The sequence below is a fragment of the Festucalex cinctus genome, chromosome 1 (genome assembly GCF_051991245.1).
Source record: "Festucalex cinctus isolate MCC-2025b chromosome 1, RoL_Fcin_1.0, whole genome shotgun sequence".
In the NCBI taxonomy this organism is placed as follows: Eukaryota; Metazoa; Chordata; class Actinopteri; order Syngnathiformes; family Syngnathidae; genus Festucalex; species Festucalex cinctus.
The window spans coordinates 5163775-5182186 of NC_135411.1; the positions used below are offsets into that span (position 1 = coordinate 5163775).

General features: G+C 37.3%; 1 protein-coding gene across 4 annotated transcripts in view; it reads left to right on the top strand.

Moving 5' to 3' along the window:
- The first annotated feature begins 3870 nt into the window (after positions 1–3870).
- The window catches only part of LOC144013515 (nuclear receptor coactivator 2-like), a 54069-nt gene continuing 39527 nt past the window's right edge, over positions 3871–18412 (top strand). For 2 of the 4 annotated variants that reach the window (XM_077512495.1, XM_077512520.1), the window contains exon 1: positions 15890–16063. The gene's annotated coding sequence lies outside the window, so the exon portion shown is untranslated. Of the gene's footprint in view, positions 4040–14035; positions 14174–15889; positions 16064–18412 lie in introns of those variants that run through there. The other 2 variants (XM_077512505.1, XM_077512513.1) reach the window with 2 other exon arrangements.

The following is an 18412-nucleotide window of genomic DNA, read 5'->3' on the forward strand; positions in this document are numbered from 1 at the left end:
GTGAGTTGGGGTTGTTGCGCGAAACATTTGGAAAAGGTCATTCAAGTAAAGAAACATTAATAGCCAAATATGAACGACAACTACAGAATGTTTTTTGTTTTTTTTCGGCAGCACAAAGATGCTCACGTTGAACACATTTTAGTGGTGAAAAAAAAACAAAAAAAACGGGATACTTGACTCATTGAACAATTTTCAGCAGTGAAAAGTTCATATTTTTTTATATTTTTTTTTATAATTAATACCTTTTAAAAAGTATTTTTTTTCGACATGCTGTCGACTGATGATGACATCACCTGCGCCGAGGAAGTAAACGGCCAATCATGGCTCACCTGTTTTCTGGGTTTGGTCAATAAACTGAGCTGTGATTGGTCCGTTAGCTACTTCCTCGGCACAGGTGATGTCATCATCAGTTGACAGTAGTGATGTAACGATAATCGCGATATTGTGATGTTAAAATCATGTTCACAATATTTAAATGCAACACATCCGTTCAAAAAGTCAGGTTGATTTCCACTTGTGCAGTTATAGCACTCTCTGGTGGCTAGTTTTTTTTTGTGCAATTTAATTTTAATTATGGATGTTTTGGCCCTTCTAATGTTTAAAATCGACACTAATTGTCAGATGAAGGGGAACGTAATATGCCTGTGAAGCAGCTCAATATGTGCATGCATTAACAACAAAACATAATAATAATAATAATAATAATAATAATAATAATAATAATAATAACATATACATATAATAATAAAACACAACACTGATATTATGTACAAAAGCACAATATTTTTGCTTTTTTGAGTATGAGCTCATTTCTTTACAATATTGTGACTTTTTTTTTTTTTTTTTTTTTTTTAATATCGCCACCCCACAAAATCGTGAAAATTATCGTATCGTGAGCGTCATATCGTGATAATTAGGTAGGGGTGTTAAAAAAAAATCGATTTGGCAACATATCACGCAATTCTCGAATCGATTCAATAGGCAGCCGAATTGATTTTTAAACGTCCACTTTTGATGGAAAAATATTCAACAAAATGTCATGGAAAAATGTTAGATTAATTAATGGAACATTAAGCCTTAACATTTTATTTCAAAGCTGTTCAAATATGAAACCTGTTTGTTAAATACAGTGGCTCACAGTTACGACTGAAGTTTCAGATAAATAAAGAATAAATTTTCATACAAATCTTACAGTATACATGTACAAGTTTACTTGGTTAGTATTATTCTAAATTTGAGTTAAAAAAAAAAAAAAATCACAACAATTGACCGATAAATACGTATCGGGATGAATCGGTATCGAATTGAATCGTGACCTATGAATCGTGATACGAATCGAATCGCCAGGTATTAATTGTACATGAAAAATAATGATGTTACCACATGAATTATAGACAAAATATGAACTTTTTACTGCTGAAAATGGCTCAATTTGATCAAGTAATTGTCAAATGTAAATGTGGTGCACCGCCTGGATGTCAACCAAGCAGCCCGCACGTTGAGAATCACTGCTTCTTTACGTCACTAGCATCCATTAATTGAATCAATAAATGATAATAATTCAGATTGAAAGTCATGTTGCAGTTCACATGTCGGCCAGTAAGTGGCAGCAGCGACTAGTTCTTTTCTACTTGCCACTTTTTGAGTGAACTTCCAATGAAATCAAGACGGATTTCAAAACTGTGAGTTGGCTGGCCTTGTCCTTGTATTTGATTTTTTTTAAATATAATTTGGGTCATCATGGTGACAAACTCAACTGCTTTCGACGTGCCAAAGTGTCAGCGTGTTAACTTGTGAGTGGAATATTGACAACGTGTGAGCGGACTTTGACACGGAGGCTTGTGTGTGTGTGTGTGCGTGCGTGTGCTGACGATGGATGACAAAGGTGACTTTCGTAAAAAAAAAATAATAATCTGCAGAAGAATTTGAACGTGTGCATGCACAAAGGTGAAGCGACGCGTCGGAGCGTGTCCGGACCGTGTCCGGACCGTGTCCGGACCGCAAGGTTACTACAGGACGCCGCAAAAATTAATATCTTACTTTCATTTTACATTTCTTCTGGGTCAATTCAAATGCATTTATGTTTAAGGTTTCATTGATATTGTTAATCAAATATTTTGGCGAAGATATGACATGAACAGTTTGTTGTGTTCACTTTAAAGGGGAGGTCAACGCCCCCAAAATGTTTTGACAATAATATGTTGTACGCAGTCTCACTCGTCTACATACGTTAAAGGGATTACACCACGCTATTTTAAACACTTCCAACAGTTAACTCATTTGCTCCCAATGACGTGTAAATATGTTTTTTTTTAATGTTCTAAGTGTCCCAAAGACGTATTTATACGTTTCTTTTTGTTTTTTTTTATGCTAGAGCATACAGAAGGCTTTGATGCAGCCTCTCAACTGCAAAGAACGGTTGCAGAAATGGTAGTTATTACACAAACGGCCAGTAGGTGGCAGCAGAGCAAAGGAGATCAACAAGGGCCATGTAGAAAAAAAGCTCAATTACTTCCAATTTTGAATAGATTTGTGAAAACTGATGAATCTTAGCTCTCTTCTAATGCTAATTGCTGCAAAACGGAAACAGATAGAAACATACTTTTTTTCTGATGAAAGAAGAGACTTTCATCATTCTTTTGATAGGTTCCATGCTTTTACAGCAATAGAACACAATTTTCTGTGGGCCTTGCAAAATCAGTCAAAATCCAGTAAAACAGCCGGGAGCGAACGGGATTGCGAAATGTGAAAATGGCGGCGAGTGAATGAGTTAACTATTGGCATATAATGATTAAATCTTACCATTGACACCATGGTGATGTCATTTTTTATTAAATATTAGGTGTTTTGATGGGTTAGTTTTCTAACGCAGAAGTAAAGCGCCCGGTTCAGTAAAACCCCGCCTCTTCCCCGTTTGAGCCGACTGCAGTCTGCTGTTGTAGCTCTGCGTTTCGGGCTCAGAATGCAAGCCGTCAATTCTTCAATCAACATTTGAAACAAAACGGCGCCTTTTTCTGTAAGAAATCGTGGAGCAGGAAGAAAGAAGGAGGAAACAAACAAAACTGAGCTGGTTTTGAACCAGGGACTTGCTGCTTATAGAGCAATCACACTAACTACTATACTGTTTGCTCAGTTAGGTCAAGAGCACAAAGGTTCTACTTGTAGTTTACACAAGTATAATATAATATATATATATATATATATATATATATATATATATATATATATATATATATATATATATATATAAAATATTATTAAACTATTCCTCAAAAGTCCTGTAATAGTTGCATCCATTTCATCAGTTTGTCCTAAATTGGTGAATTATATTCATTCATTTTTACTTATTTTAATGTGTTAGATTAATTCTATGATGAAAAAAAAATCATTAAAAAAAAAACAATTCTTAAAACTGTCTTGTTCACTCTTTGGAGAAGTTGCTTACTATGAATGTTGTTGTTTTTTGAAGGCAGCGAGCCAGCCAGACGAAGCCTCCACTCTGTCAAAAATCTACCCCGCAACACACACACACCAACAGGTCAAAGGTCACGCAGCGACACAACATGTTCTCAAAAGGCTGTCGGCGAAATGAATCATTGATTTGGTTACGAGAACCTTTGGAATGCTGCCATGCTGACTGGCGACCGGTCCTGGGTGCATACCCCACTTCTGTCTTATTTTGCGCGACAAAAATCAGGCATGTCACTTTTTGTTTGTCATTGAGAAACCTGACATTTAGCTGGATACATTCATTTGTGGTCAAGCGTTTCCAGACGTGAGCGTTGAATTGGCTGCCACTCACCGGTGTGCCTAATAAAGTGACTGCTGGAGGTGGTCACTTTATGGGGGAAGGGTCAGAAAGGGCCGACCGAGGGGGGGGGCGGCCGAAGAGATAAACAAGCAACCTGCCTTGTGTACTTTACTGTCCCGGACTGGACTGTCATTTGTACCTTCCCAACATGGCGGAGCCGCGCACGTACCGGGCGGCAGCGGCTCTTCCATCCCGCACACCGCGAGCCCTCAGCCGCTCAGCTGTCAGGTAAGTTTCGGCTCGACCCTCACCTTCTTCCTCTCCTCTCCCACCGTCTTTAAGTCGCGCGACGACGTTTTCATTCCATTTTGAAGCCCATTTCCGTGCTTTGAACGTCTCCTTCCCGGACATTGTCCCACTTTTGAGAGGTGCGTTCGATTTGTGGTTGACAACCGCCCTAAGGTGTACGCGTTCCTCCTCTCCCATCTTCAAATGCCGAACAAGAAGCGCGAGTCGTGTTACGAGTCTGTTCTTTTTCTGATTCGGTCAGTTGGTCGACTCTAAAGGCTCCGAGCGAGTATAGCGACGCCGTCGCGGTGTGTTTAGCGGCAAAGAGGTGCTTGCTGCCGGGCGACATGTTGGTCAGGAGAGCCGGTGGACGAGGCATCAGGATGGGGGGTGGAAAAAGTGGATCAAAAGCGAATTTATTTTCGCTTGGGCAAACGCGTGTGCTGGCCAACTGACCCATTTAATCGGGCAAACATTATGACACCCCCCCCACAATGGACTTTGTGTGTTTAATTTTAAATCGACTTCCTGATCGAAGTCGAGAGGGGGTCGAAGTGACAGCAACCCCACTCGCACCTGTTACTTCTATTTTAATTTGTCTGGCGCAAAAGTACGATTAAAAGATCGCAACTCGTCAATGAAATCAAACTATTTATTTATTTTTTATTTATTTTTTTGTTCAAGTGGGTATAAAAGGTCTTTTCGCTGCAGTTTAAAGTTTGAAGTCCTGTCGTGCGGACTAACGGGATCAATCATTTCCGGTGGGGTTGTTTCAAATTAAAATCAAGTGTCCATTTAAATTTACTTTGCTAAATCGTGTACAAAAAAACAACAAAAAACAAGATATGTCCAGTATACTCGTTTTACAGCAATTGTGATTAGTTCAGTCAAAATAAATATACAAACTTGCTTTTATTGTCAGTAAAATACTTTTTTTTTTTTTTTTCAATCTCACATTTGAATATTGGATGCAAATAGGTGGAATATACCATGCAGAAACAACAAAATCTGCTCTTATTTACTGCCAAATGTGTCGAAATTTTTGTAATTGTGTGAAATTTTAGTGCCGACTGTGCAACACTGTCTAGTTCAACATTTTTGGGAGGTGTTGAAAAATGTACAATTGTGTGAAATGTGCATTTAAGTGCCAACATTCAGCTTGTCCGCATTAATAATAATAATTAAAAAAAATATGAAACTGTCAGGTAATCTTTTCAAGACAAATGTACAATTGTGAAAGTAACATTTTAATGGCAACCTTTGACTTAAAAAAATCTGCACAGATGTTTGTGCTTTTTCTTGCATTTTGAGCACATTAATATGAGTTTGGCGATGTACTTTTTTTTTTTTTTTTTTCTTTTCGGTTCTGCTTGAGTTGTGCTGTTTGGTTTCTTTGTGGCCGACGTGACATTTGGCCTGCGCTGGTAATCTTATCTCTCACGTTGGACCTGTGTGCGGTTTTTTGTTGTTTTTTTTTCTCGACTATTTTGGGATTACTGTATTTGCTTTTGACAGCGGCGCAAACGTGAACTTTGAGATGACGGATTGCGACACGGCGCTCGTTCCACTTTCTGCATTCTTTGACGTGTTGTTGGATTATTTTTCGGCAAGAGTCGTTTCGTTTTTTTGGGGGGGTTTTTACGGACCCGGCGGGATTCCAAACCAGCCCGTCTGCAATCACGTTTGGAATTGTGGTTTTCCGTAGTCGCGCGTTTAAGCGTCGCAGAGTTGCAAGTTGCTTTTCAAACGGCAAACGAATGGCGACATGGTCACATTTTTACTTACTCAAATGTAAACAATCAATCGATGGCGATATGTTTGTATCCAGCGAAATTAGGACATTATTCAATTTTAAGAAATTTTTTTCTCATATGACTGATATTTTTGCCTACCGTATTTAGCATGTCAAACACATTTTTCTCACAAAATAATTAAAAAAAACAAACAAACAAAAAAACAACTTTTGACATTATTCTTCAAACATAACTTTTTTTCATTTTAATTTTTTCTAATAGTCTCGCATTTTTCTAACAACATATGATTCCTGGAAGATTAAAAAAAAAAAAAAAAAGCAACAAAAATCTTGTAATATTGAAAATTTTTACAAGTAAAATTTGGACATTTGAAAGTTTTAATGTTATAAAAATATAAGATTAAAACTTTTTTTTTAATTTAGATTTTTTTGTAATAGTCTCGCATTTTTCTAACAACATAATTCCTGGAAGATATAAAAAAAAAAAAAGCAACAAATATCTTGTAATATTGAGAATTTTTACAAGTAAAATTTGGACGTTTGAAAGTTTTAATGTTTTTAAAATATAAGATTAAAACTTTTTTTTCATTTAGATTTTTTTGTAATAGTCTCGCATTTTTCTAACAACATAATTCCTGGAAGATAGAAAAAAAAAAAAAAAGCAACAAAAATCTTGTAATGAGAATTTTTACAAGTAAAATTTGGACGTTTGAAAGTTTTAATGTTTTTAAAATATAAGATTAAAACGTTTTTTTCATTTAGATTTTTTGTAATAGTCTCGCATTTTTCTAACAACATATGATTCCTGGAAGATTAAAAAAAAAAAAAGCAACAAAAATCTTGTAATATTGAGAATTTTTACAAGTAAAATTTGGACATTTGAAAGTTTTAATGTTATAAAAATATAAGATTAAAACTTTTTTTTCATTTAGATTTTTTGTAATAGTCTCCCATTTTTCTAACAACATATGATTCCTGGAAGATTTTTTTTTAAAAAAAGCAACAAAAATCTTGTAAAATTGAGAATTTTTACAAGTAAAATTTGGACATTTGAAAGTTTTAATGTTATAAAAATATAAGATTAAAACTTTTTTTTCATTTAGATTTTTTGTAATAGTCTCGCATTTTTCTAACAACATATGATTCCTGGAAGATAAAAAAAAAAAAAAAGCAGCAAAAATCTTGTAATATTGAGAATTTTTACAAGTAAAATTTGGACATTTGAAAGTTTTAATGTTATAAAAATATAAGATAAAAACTTTTTTTTAATTTTATTTTAGGAACAAATGATTTTGATAATCCAACTTTTTTTGTCCTTACAATCCATTTTACATGACATTTTTGAGCAAAATTACTTTGATACATGACATTATTTCATCTGACAGAATAACGTACACCAGTCGGTGTACATACATTTTTTTGCAGAAAATAAATACAATTATGACATTATCAATTATCAATTATTATTCAAAAATAGCTTCTTTTTTTCTGTAATAGTCCTGCAATTTTCTTGCAAATTAATAACATAATTCCTGGAAGATCCAACCTTTTGTCTTTCCAATCCATTTTACATGACATTTTCCAGTAAAATTAGGACATTATTTTATCTGACAGAATAATGTACACCAGCACAGTGGACTAGTGGTTGAGTGTCTGGCCTGAGACTGGGAGGTTATTGGTTCATGATCCGGCTGGATCATACCAAAGACGATATATTTAAAAAAAAAAAAAAAAAAAAGTGACCCATTCGCCCCATTTAGGTGGGTGTGTCAATTGGTGGGACTTTGACCTTCAACCTTTTTTTTTTTTTTTTTTTTTGTAAGATTATTATTATTTTTGTTGTTGTTATTTTTAGAAAAAAAAAACTTCTAATAGGCCCACATTTTCTGACAAAATTAGGACATAATGCCTGGAACGTTACCCAATAAAAATATTAAAAAATCTTCTAATATTGAGAATTTTTACAAATCAAAATTGGACATTATTTTTGGAAGGTAACTTTTTCAGTTTTATTTTGAGAAAATATTTTGATTACTGTACAATTTTTTTTGGGGGTGTGAGATTACCTTTTTTTTTTTTTTTTTTTTTTAAGAAAAAACATTTTTCTAATTAAATATGGACATAATTCCTTGAAGATTTTTTTTTTAAAATTAAAAATAAATTGTAATATTGAGAATTTTTACAAGTGTAATTTGGAAATTATCATTGTTCATATTACAATGTTTTTATTTTTAGAAAAAAGTCCTTTTGATATTCCATATTTTTTTGCCCTTACATCCCAAATTTTTAAATTAAATTTGGGACCTTATACTTATAAGGTTCTAATTTATTTTATTTTTTTTCCAATTTTTAGAAAAAAAAATTGTACTGTTCCCAACTTATTTTTTGAAATATCCTGTTATTAATTATAAAATTGTATTATATTTAAAAAAAATAATAAAAAAAAATAGTAATATTCTGATATTTTCCTCATCAAAGTAGGACATTATTCTCACAAGATTGCAAAATATTTTTTCTTGTAATATTCCAACAGTTTTCTTATAAAATTAGAATGTATTTTTTGTAAGATTCCCACCCCCCTTTTTTAGGTTTATTTTTTATTTTTTTTTAAATAATATTTTCTCATATTGTATTTGCCATTGCCGCATTTTATTTTATGGTAACACCACAACTTTTTTTTTTTTTTTTAACTTTGCAAGAAAAATGTTTTTTTTTGACGGAGTGACATTTCTTGCTATACCTCTACTTAGGAAATTAATTGTTTCTGGAAGAAAGTTCTTAAGTAGAAAAATTGTAAGTAGAGACGCATTTTCCATGTAAATGCCCTAATCCGTTCCAAGCCTCCCAAATTTCAGACATAAATGTTTTATAAAGCATAAAAATGCATCAAAACATGTAACAAATACATGTTACAATTAGATTATTGCACAATAAATGACAGTTGTGCATAATGTAAAAAACAAAGAATAGAGTAAAGAATAAAAATGGTGGTCATTTACCTTTTTAACTGCTGTCCTCATCGTTTTTTGCCCTCTGGTTCATGTTCTCTCTCAGAAGTGTTTTTTTGTTGTTGTTTTTTTGCCTGGTGTTTTGTAAAGAACTGATCTATGGATGTGTTTTTTTTTTTTTTTTAAATAAACAATCCTTCGTGAATGTCCAATGCAAACATCATCTTAGTGAGCAAACGCCCGACTGGTGAACACTTTTTCTGGCCGATTCTTTTAAACAAATTCTGAAACTTGATGGAAACTTCCGGTATGGCGAGGCATCTTTTTTCAAAAAAAGGCCCGTCTCGTCGTAATTAAAAACTTACTGTGCCTTCATCAATCACCAATTGTTTGAATTGTTGCACAAATTCATTGGCCGTTAGTTCATACATTTACGAAAAACTATCGGAACACCTCATGGGCCGCGGGATGAATGATGAGGACGTGTATAGACACCGATCTAGTATACGCTCATAGATACCTCTGGTAGAGGTTCCTCTTAGCCAATGGGATGCCAGAACGATGCAAAACACCGATCTCGTATTTACGCTCAGAGGTACCTATGGTAGGAAATAGCCATAGCCGAAAGTATGTTGCGTTCGGTAATGCATTTTTACCTTTCGTATCGAGAAATTTATTTCGTAACAAGAGGCAATATTTTCCCGTTGGGGCGTTTCGTAACTCGAAAATTTCGTATGAAGAGACGTTCGTAAGTAGAGGTTCCACTGTACTAATATTGTATTCCTGCTATCTTTTGATTGATTTTCATTTTATTTAAAATTTTCAAGCCTGCGGGCGACGGAGCTTGACGGCGTGCAAAGCGAAGTCCAAAAATCCCGCTGGTTACGTAACGAGCGCGCTAATTCGGTTTTGGGTCGAGCCGCGACGCGCACGGGGCCGCCGCGGCGCGCTAATGCAAGCTAATAGCATAACAGGCTTTGTGAACCGGGCTAATTGTGGCGTGGCTCCTCCCTCCCGTGGCAACGTGTTCGCTGACCCCTGTTTTCTGCTGACGCCATGTTTTGTTTTTGTTTTTTTTTAAGCTTCCACATGGTCATTAGCAACGGACGTTTGGAAGAAAATGTTTGATGAGCAGGAAACGGCAGCAGCCAATTATGGAATTATGAATAATTGTAGAAAATTGATGGATGCTTATGAAGACTTGATTTGGGTTTTACAAAAGGAAAATGGTGCTTACAAATTGCTCAAATTATTCAGTTTTTTTGTTCCACTGTAAATATATATATATATATATATATATAGTGTATGTATATATAGTGTATGTATGTATGTATGTATGTATGTATATATATATATATATATATATATATATATATATATATATATATATATTAGGGGTGTGCCAAAAAAATTTATTCATAAAAGAATCGAGATTCTCATTTATGAATCGAATCGATATTAATATCCAAAAATCTATTTTATTTAAATTATGAATGAAGAAGAAGGGGGGAAAGGCAGTTGTAGCCCACATGCTGTTTTTGTGGAAAAAAAACAATCGTGTGTATATCTGTAAATTGAAGCAGAAATCATTTGTCAATCAAATCATTTTGAATCGAAAATCGATTCTGAATCGAATCGAGAATCGAAAATCGCAATCGAATCGAAACGTGGGACAGTCAAATATTCCCAGCCCTCATATATATATATATATATATATATATATATATATATATATATATATATATATATATATATATATGTATGTATAAATAAACTCACACGCACATGCCAAGTTAAGAGCGGCGTAACAACTGTTATAACATTGTAATAACTGTGTTATTACAAGGTGTGTTACTATTATAGACAGTAAAGTTGTCCTGCACTATACAAGTAGCTAAATCTGCATATAATTGTGTCCGTTATAAACGCACTTTCAATATTTTTTAGTATTGATTATTGTTGATGTGTATTCCTCTAATAATTCCTCGTTTCCAAGTGTCTGTTTTGTTTTTGTTTTTTTGTTTTTTTTTCTTATTAGCCAGCATGAAGTCGGCGGTTATATAACAGCGAGCAAGATTGTAATTTCACTCTCCCTTACGAAATCCCAGCAATGTCATAAACTGTCATGTGGTTTGTGGGAACTTCCCATTCACCCCCCTCGCCCCCCCATCCTTATGTGAAAGTGTCATTTGGGCTGACTCGGCAAGTTGCGAAAAGACAACAACCAAATAATTTGACGCAAATACTATTGGTATTTGCGCTGTACCATTTGTGACTTTGAATGCGCGTGGCTTGAAAATGCCCGCGGGCGTTGTTAGCTTGCGTGGCTACAACGTGTTGATGTGATGCTATTTGTTAGCCTGCCTGTGACGTTTTGCATTGCTTGTTAGCATTTAGCTAAACGGACTTAAAGCAGAGCTATAATTTTTATTTATTTTTTTTGCATAATTGCATCCATGCTGTTTGTTTGTGTAACCTGTCACCGCACACACAATTATGACTAATGTGTTTATTGGTTTTGGATTTGACTCCACCCACTTTGCAAACACACAAAGCCTGCTGAGTCATCATTCTGGTGTGTGTGTGTGTGTGTGTGTGTGCGCTCACTTCTTCTTTTTCACTGCTGAAAATGTTTGTCTAAATACGAAATCACAGCAGAATAAACTAAAGTTAGATTGTAATAACTCTGAAATAGGAAGCGAACAATGTGGCACATCGAGTTGCACCTCTACCTTTCACACAAAATAGCAACAGAGGGGGGAAAAAAAAAAGAAGAAGCTTTTCACGGGCACTGTGAAAGGGGCTGAAATCACCTTGCGCGCTAACTAAACTAGAAACAAATGAGTTCAACAAAAGGACAGTTAAAATGTGGAGCCAGTTCCCCCTTCATGCTGTTTTTTTTTCCGCCCCCTGGTACCATTCATACAAAACAGCAACAGCGGGTGGAAAATCTGCTTTGGTGGGCACTGTGAAAGGAACTAAAATCACATTGCGTTAACCAAACGAGTTCTCAAAGGAAGATAACAATGTGGCGCTGTATTTTGTGTCGCTACCTTTCACGCAGTTCAGCAACAGAGGAAAAGGGCAGCTTTGGTGGGCAATGTGAAAGCGTAAAAATTACAAAGCTCGAAACAAATGAGTTCAGTTAGATGATAAAAAAATTATGAGCCAGTTTCCCCTTTATACCCTGTTTTTTTTTTCTGGTACCTTTCACACAAAACGGCAACAGACGGAAAACAACTGCTTTGGTGGGCTAAAATCACATTGTGTGTTAGCCAACTATAGAAACAAATTGAGTTCTCAAAAGAAGATAACAATGTGGTGCTGCATTTTGTGCCGCTACCTTTCACGCAGATTACAACAGAGGAAAAAAGGCAGCTTTGGTGGGCGCTGCGAACGCGTAAAAATCACAAAGCTCGAAACGAATGAGTTCACGCAGAAGATATAAAATCCGGAGCCAGTTTCCATTCCATGCCGTTTTTTGTTTTTTTTCCTGGTACCTTTCACACAAAACAACAACAGAAGGGCAAAACTGCTTTGACGGGCGTTGTGAAAGGGGCTAAAATCACATTGTGTGTTAACCAACCTAGAAACAAATTGAGTTCTCAAAAGAAGATAACAATGTGGTGCTGCATTTTGTGCTGCTACCTTTCACGCAGATTAGCAAGAAAAGGAAAAAAGGCAGCTTTGGTGGGCAGTGTGAAAGCGTAAAAATCACAAAGCTCGAAACGAATGAGTTCACGCAGAAGATATAAAATCCGGAGCCAGTTTCCATTCCATGCCGTTTTTTGTTTTTTTTCCTGGTACCTTTCACACAAAACAACAACAGAAGGGCAAAACTGCTTTGACGGGCGTTGTGAAAGGGGCTAAAATCACATTGTGTGTTAACCAACCTAGAAACAAATTGAGTTCTCAAAAGAAGATAACAATGTGGTGCTGCATTTTGTGCTGCTACCTTTCACGCAGATTAGCAAGAAAAGGAAAAAAGGCAGCTTTGGTGGGCAGTGTGAAAGCGTAAAAATCACAAAGCTCGAAACGAATGAGTTCACATAGAAGATCAAAACTTGTGAGCCTTTTTCCCCTTCATGGCCTGTTTTTTTTTATGGTACCTTTCACACAAAACAGCAACAGAGGGGAAAAAACTGCTTTGGTGGGCACTGTGAAAGGAACTAAAATCACATTGTGTGTTAACCAAACTACAAACAATTGATTTCTCAAAGGAAGGTAACAATGTGGCGCTGTATTTTGTGCCGCTACCTTTCACGCAGTTTTGCAACAGAAGAAAAAGGCAGCTTTGATGGGCACTGTGAAAGAGTTTAAATCACAAAGCTCGAAACCAATGAGTTCACGTAGAAGATCAAAAAATCAGAGCCATTTTCCCCTTCATGCCCTTTTTTTTTCTGGTACCTTTCACACAAAACAGCAACAGTGGAAAACAACTGCTTTGGTGGGCACTGTGAAAGGAACTAAAATCACATTGCGTTAACCAAACGAGTTCTCAAAGGAAGATAACAATGTGGCGCTGTATTTTGTGCTGCTACCTTTCACGCAGTTCAGCAAAACAGGAAAAAGGCAGCTTTGGTGGGCAAGCGGTAAAAATCCACAAAGCTTGAAATAAATGAGTTCACATAAAACATCAGAACTTATGAGCCAGTTTCCCCTTCATGGCCTGTTTTTTTTTTTTTATGGTACCTTTTCCACAAAACAGCAACACTGCTTTGATGGGCACTGTGAAAGAGTTTAAATCACAAAGCTCGAAACAAACGCGTTCACATAGGAGATCAAAAATTTAGAGCCATTTTTCCTTCATCCCTTTGTTTTCTTGTGGTACCTTTCACGCACAACTGCGACAACTGTATGAACTACCTTTTGTCAGGCATAGCGAAAGGGGCTTCGGTCACACAAAGTGTTGACTAAACTCCAATCAAATGAGTTCACAACGGAAGATAACCATATGGAGTCGGGTATTATTTTTACCCCCCCCACACACACACACACACTTTGTACCTTTAACGCGTCGCAACGACACTGTATTATTGAAATGGCACAATATTGAACGCGAACACAACTTGAACCACCAAATCGTGACGATTGATGTTAAGGCGTCGAGGATGATGAAGCAGGTTGCGGAAGACAGGATGTGACTCACCGGGTGGATCATGTGACTTCCTGCCTGCTCCTCCAGCAGGTGGACGCTCGCCGCGCGTTCCACTTTCGACATCGCTTCAGCTGTTCAAATGAAAACACGTTTTTTTTGGGGGGGGGGTAAAACTGTCCGTTTGTCAGCGCGTGAAACAAAGACAAGTGGGAACAGGCTGAACCTTGGACCGGCACCATGCCGGCCTCCGGGTCCCGCCGAGTGTGGGAAACGCAGCAGGTTTCTGTTGATGTTGTCGCGGCCCCGGGGTCCCGCTAGCGGGGTAAAAACCGAAGGTGAGCTTGTGAAAACTTTTCCGCCCGCAGGTTCAAGGCCGAGGGTGTGACGTTTGGATCCCCCCCCCGTTAAGCATGTCACATGCTGCGGTTAGAATGCACGCTTCCTAGTTAGTCCGTGTTCCATGTGAAAGGTACCGTCCCAAAATGCAGTGTTGGAAATTGGTTTCCGGAGCAGATTTCTGCACGAGTTCACCATCGTGCATAAAAATGTCCCGCCTCCACCAATACATGTATATTCGTGGGTGAATAGTGATGCCCGACTGTCAAATATGAAATAGTAGTAAATGACCGTGTAATAACACGTTTATTACCGTGTCGTAACAGTTGTTGCGCCACACTTGGCTTGATATGACTGTGTGGTTAATCCACAGAGCCATTGTAATTAGAAGCGTGACGATATATCCCTAGTTGTAATAACACACTTATTACAGTGTCATAACATTTACACCACACATCAATTAAAGTGCGTTGGTGTGTGTGTGTGGTTAACTCACAGCGCCATTGTAATAACCGATAATTATCGGCAGGTTTCTCTATTACCTGGTTTATCTGTTTGACGTCAAGTTGGTCGATAATTGCCGATAATTATCACTGATATTATCGTGCATCCCTAATTGTAATAACACAGTTATTACAGTGTCATAATGTTAGTATTAATAACACCTCGTAATAACACAGATTTCGCTATTACCTGGTTTATGTGTTTCACGTCAAGGTGGTCGATAATTGCCGATAATTATCGACCAACTTAATTATTGTGCACCCCTAATTGTAATAACACACTTATTACAGTGTCATAACATTTACACCACACACCAATTAAAGTGTGTGGGTGTGGTTAACCCACAGATCCATTGTAATAACACACTTATTACAGTGTCATAACATTTACACCACACTTAGTTGTTTATGTGTGTGCGCATGCGTAACGCGAAACTACTGAGCCATTAGAATAACATATGTACTGTAATAATATTACAGTTACTATTAATAAAACCTCGTAATAACACAGATTTCTCTATTACCTGGTTCATCTGTTTGACGTCAAGTTGGTCGATAATTGCCGATAGTGATCGGCCACCGATATTATCGTGCACCCCTAATTGTAATAAAACACTTATTACAGTGTAATAACATTTACACCACACATCAATTAAAGTGAGTGGGTGTGGTTAACCCACAGATCCATTGTAATAACACACTTATTACAGTGTCATAACATTTACACCACACATCAATTAAAGTGTGTGGGTGTGGTTAACCCACACATCCATTGTAATAACACACTTATTACAGTGTCATAACATTTACACCACACTTAGTGTTTGTGTGTGTGCGTGCGCACGCGTGTGCGTAACGTGAAACTACTGAGCCATTAGAATAACATATGTACTGTAATAATATTACTGTTACTATTAATAACACACCTTGTAATAACACACTTACTACGGTGTAATAACGTTTATAAATTTGCAAAACCAAGTCAAACTTTTTTTATTTTATTTTTTTTCCCCCAACATAAAACACAATGAGAGGAGCTCTCACACTGCCCGAGATCAAGCGAGTGCGTCTAATAGGTGGGCGGGGAGTGTGTGTGCGTGCGTGTATGGCAGGAGCATGTGACCAAGCGTGATGGGGGAGGGAGGGAGGATTTGTAGCATGTAGTTTGTCAGCTGTCATTAGTGGGAAATGACACACACACACACACACGCACACACACGCATGCTGAGCGGTAATCTCACGCAGGGAAAGCGAGCGGACGCACAGTCCGGCCAGTGTTGTTGTTGTTGTTGTTGTTGTTACGTTAGCCACCGACTGGTAATGGAATGGTGGCCTCGGTCGGTCGGGACTGGTCATGGACAGGTTTAACCCAAGCGGCGAGCGCAGGTGAGAAAAAAAAAAAAATCCCATGCAGCAATGTCAAAACTTTGCTTGTTTTTGTGTGCTTGGTTGTCACTTCAAACGCCGTTTTTGCTTTTTATGTTTTTCAATGACGCGCGGTATGCGGCTAGTTTGTGCATGATTTGAGCTGGACTTTGAGCTCTGAATGCGTTTGTGTAGTGAATTGAGCCCAAAGAGCCACTGGCATTTCATGTGTGTAGTGTAGTCCAGTCGTAATATGCAGTACATTGTAATAACACATTTACTACAGTGTAATAACATGTCTGTCATATTTGAAATTCAAACGTGTGTGCATGTGTGTGAGTTGAGCCCACAGAGCCGTGGCATAGAAATTTGAATTGCATGGATGCGGGGTAAAAGTACTCTGTTGGTAATAACATGGTTATTACAGTGTCATTACAATTACATACTATATTAGTCAACTTGAAATGTTAACTCAAGTCATCTTTATTGATATAGCGCTTTAAATCAGTCGTAACGGTCGCAAAGTGCTTTACAGAAACGCATAAACGTAAAACATGAACAACAATAACAACAAATAATTTTTCATTCCTACATGCGCTAGTAGTGTGATGTTTGAAGTGGTTATAGATGAAAGAGGATGAGAATTGAATCTCCTTTCAACAGTTGATCAAAGACACGATTTCAACATGCGTGACGTCACACGTACGCTACAAGCTAGGTAGGTTGGTCGTTGCTAATTTCCAGGCACGCTATCAAGAGGCATCGGCTGTAAAATGAGATGACGGTGCACTTTTTCTTCATGTGTTTTTGCTTTCATTTTGTCAACTTTAACTCATTCACTCGCCGCCATTTTCACATTTCGCAATCCCGTTCGCTCCCGGCTGTTTTACTGGATTTTGACTGATTTTGCAAGGCCCACAGAATATTGTGTTCAATTGCTATAAAAACATGGAACCTATCAAAAGAAAGATTAAAGTATCTTCTTTCGTCAGGAAAAAAAAACGTATGTTTCTATCTGTTTCCGTTTTGCAGCAATTAGCATTAGAAAAGCTAAGTTTCATCATTTTTCAAAAATCTATTTAAAATTCTAAGTAATTGAGCTTTTTTTCTAGATGGCCCTGGTTGATCTCCCTTACTCTGCTGCCACCTGCTGGCCGTTTGTGTAATAACTACCATTTCTGCAACCGTTCTTTGCAGTTGAGAGGCTGCATCAAAGCCTTCTGTATGCTCTAGCATAAAAACAAAAACAAAAAACAAACAAAAAAACGTATAAATACGTCTTTGGGACACTTAAAACCTAAAAAACGTATTTTCACGTTATTGGGAGCAAATGAGTTAAAGACACTCTCACGTCATGTTTGGAAAGAGAAAGTTGCTAATAGCCCGTGTCTATGGCATTCCCATAAGTGTTAGCTCGTGTTTTGAACCAATGGCTACTACTTCGGCCATACAAGTGGGCCTGGCAAATTAAAAAAAAATCCAATCATAATTTGCGGACTCGGATCCGATGGTGTGACGTCAGCCCAGGCTTGTTCGAGTTAATATCATCGGTTGCCCAAGCTAGCTAATCGAGTAGCTACGAGTAACTTTACAAGTGTGCAATTAACCAATCACAGCATTGGATTTATTGGCGGAAATTTTTTTTCTAAGTGAGCCCAAAGTTGTTGTTTTTTTAACATGCTGCATATGACAAACGACTCATTAGCTTCGCTAACGTTGAGAACAGTTAGCAGCTGCTAAATTCCACGACGTGGCGCTTCCTCTGCATCATCTTGAGACGTTTACCACCGTCCGTGCTTTCTCGAGGACTTTTCCGTTTCACTTGAAGAAATCTCAAGTAGGTAAAAGGTTTGATCGAACGCTCCGGTTTCAGTTTTTTGTTGCTGTTGTTGTGTTGTGATGCTGGAAGAAGCTTTTGAAAATTGACTTTTTTTAGAGAGTGTTTGTTTTTTTTGCTGCTGTCCGTCATTATAGTTTAGAGACACCTCCAAGGGCTTAAAAGCTTTTTTTTCTTCTTCTTCTTCTTCTTTCTCCGGTTGGAGTCGAGTGTTCACTCGCGCAGTTTACTCTTCGCGTTTACTTGTCGAGAGGTTCTTGTGTGTCTTCGCCGCCGCGTCTCGGACGGAAGTTTCCCGTAAAGTTTGCTTTCCGCCTCTTTTGTGAGCTTTGACAACAACTCGGCAGAAACCAGCCGGCCGTGCGACAAAAAAAAAGCGAGGCAAGGGCGGATTCCGTCGCGATGTTTCTTTCTGTGCTGGATCGTTTCGAGCGTCCGGTTACATCATTCGCAATTGTTGCGCAGGGAAAGAAAACGAGTCGGCGTTGGTGCAGATTAGGGCTGGGCGATATGGCCAAAAAAGAAAATCTCGA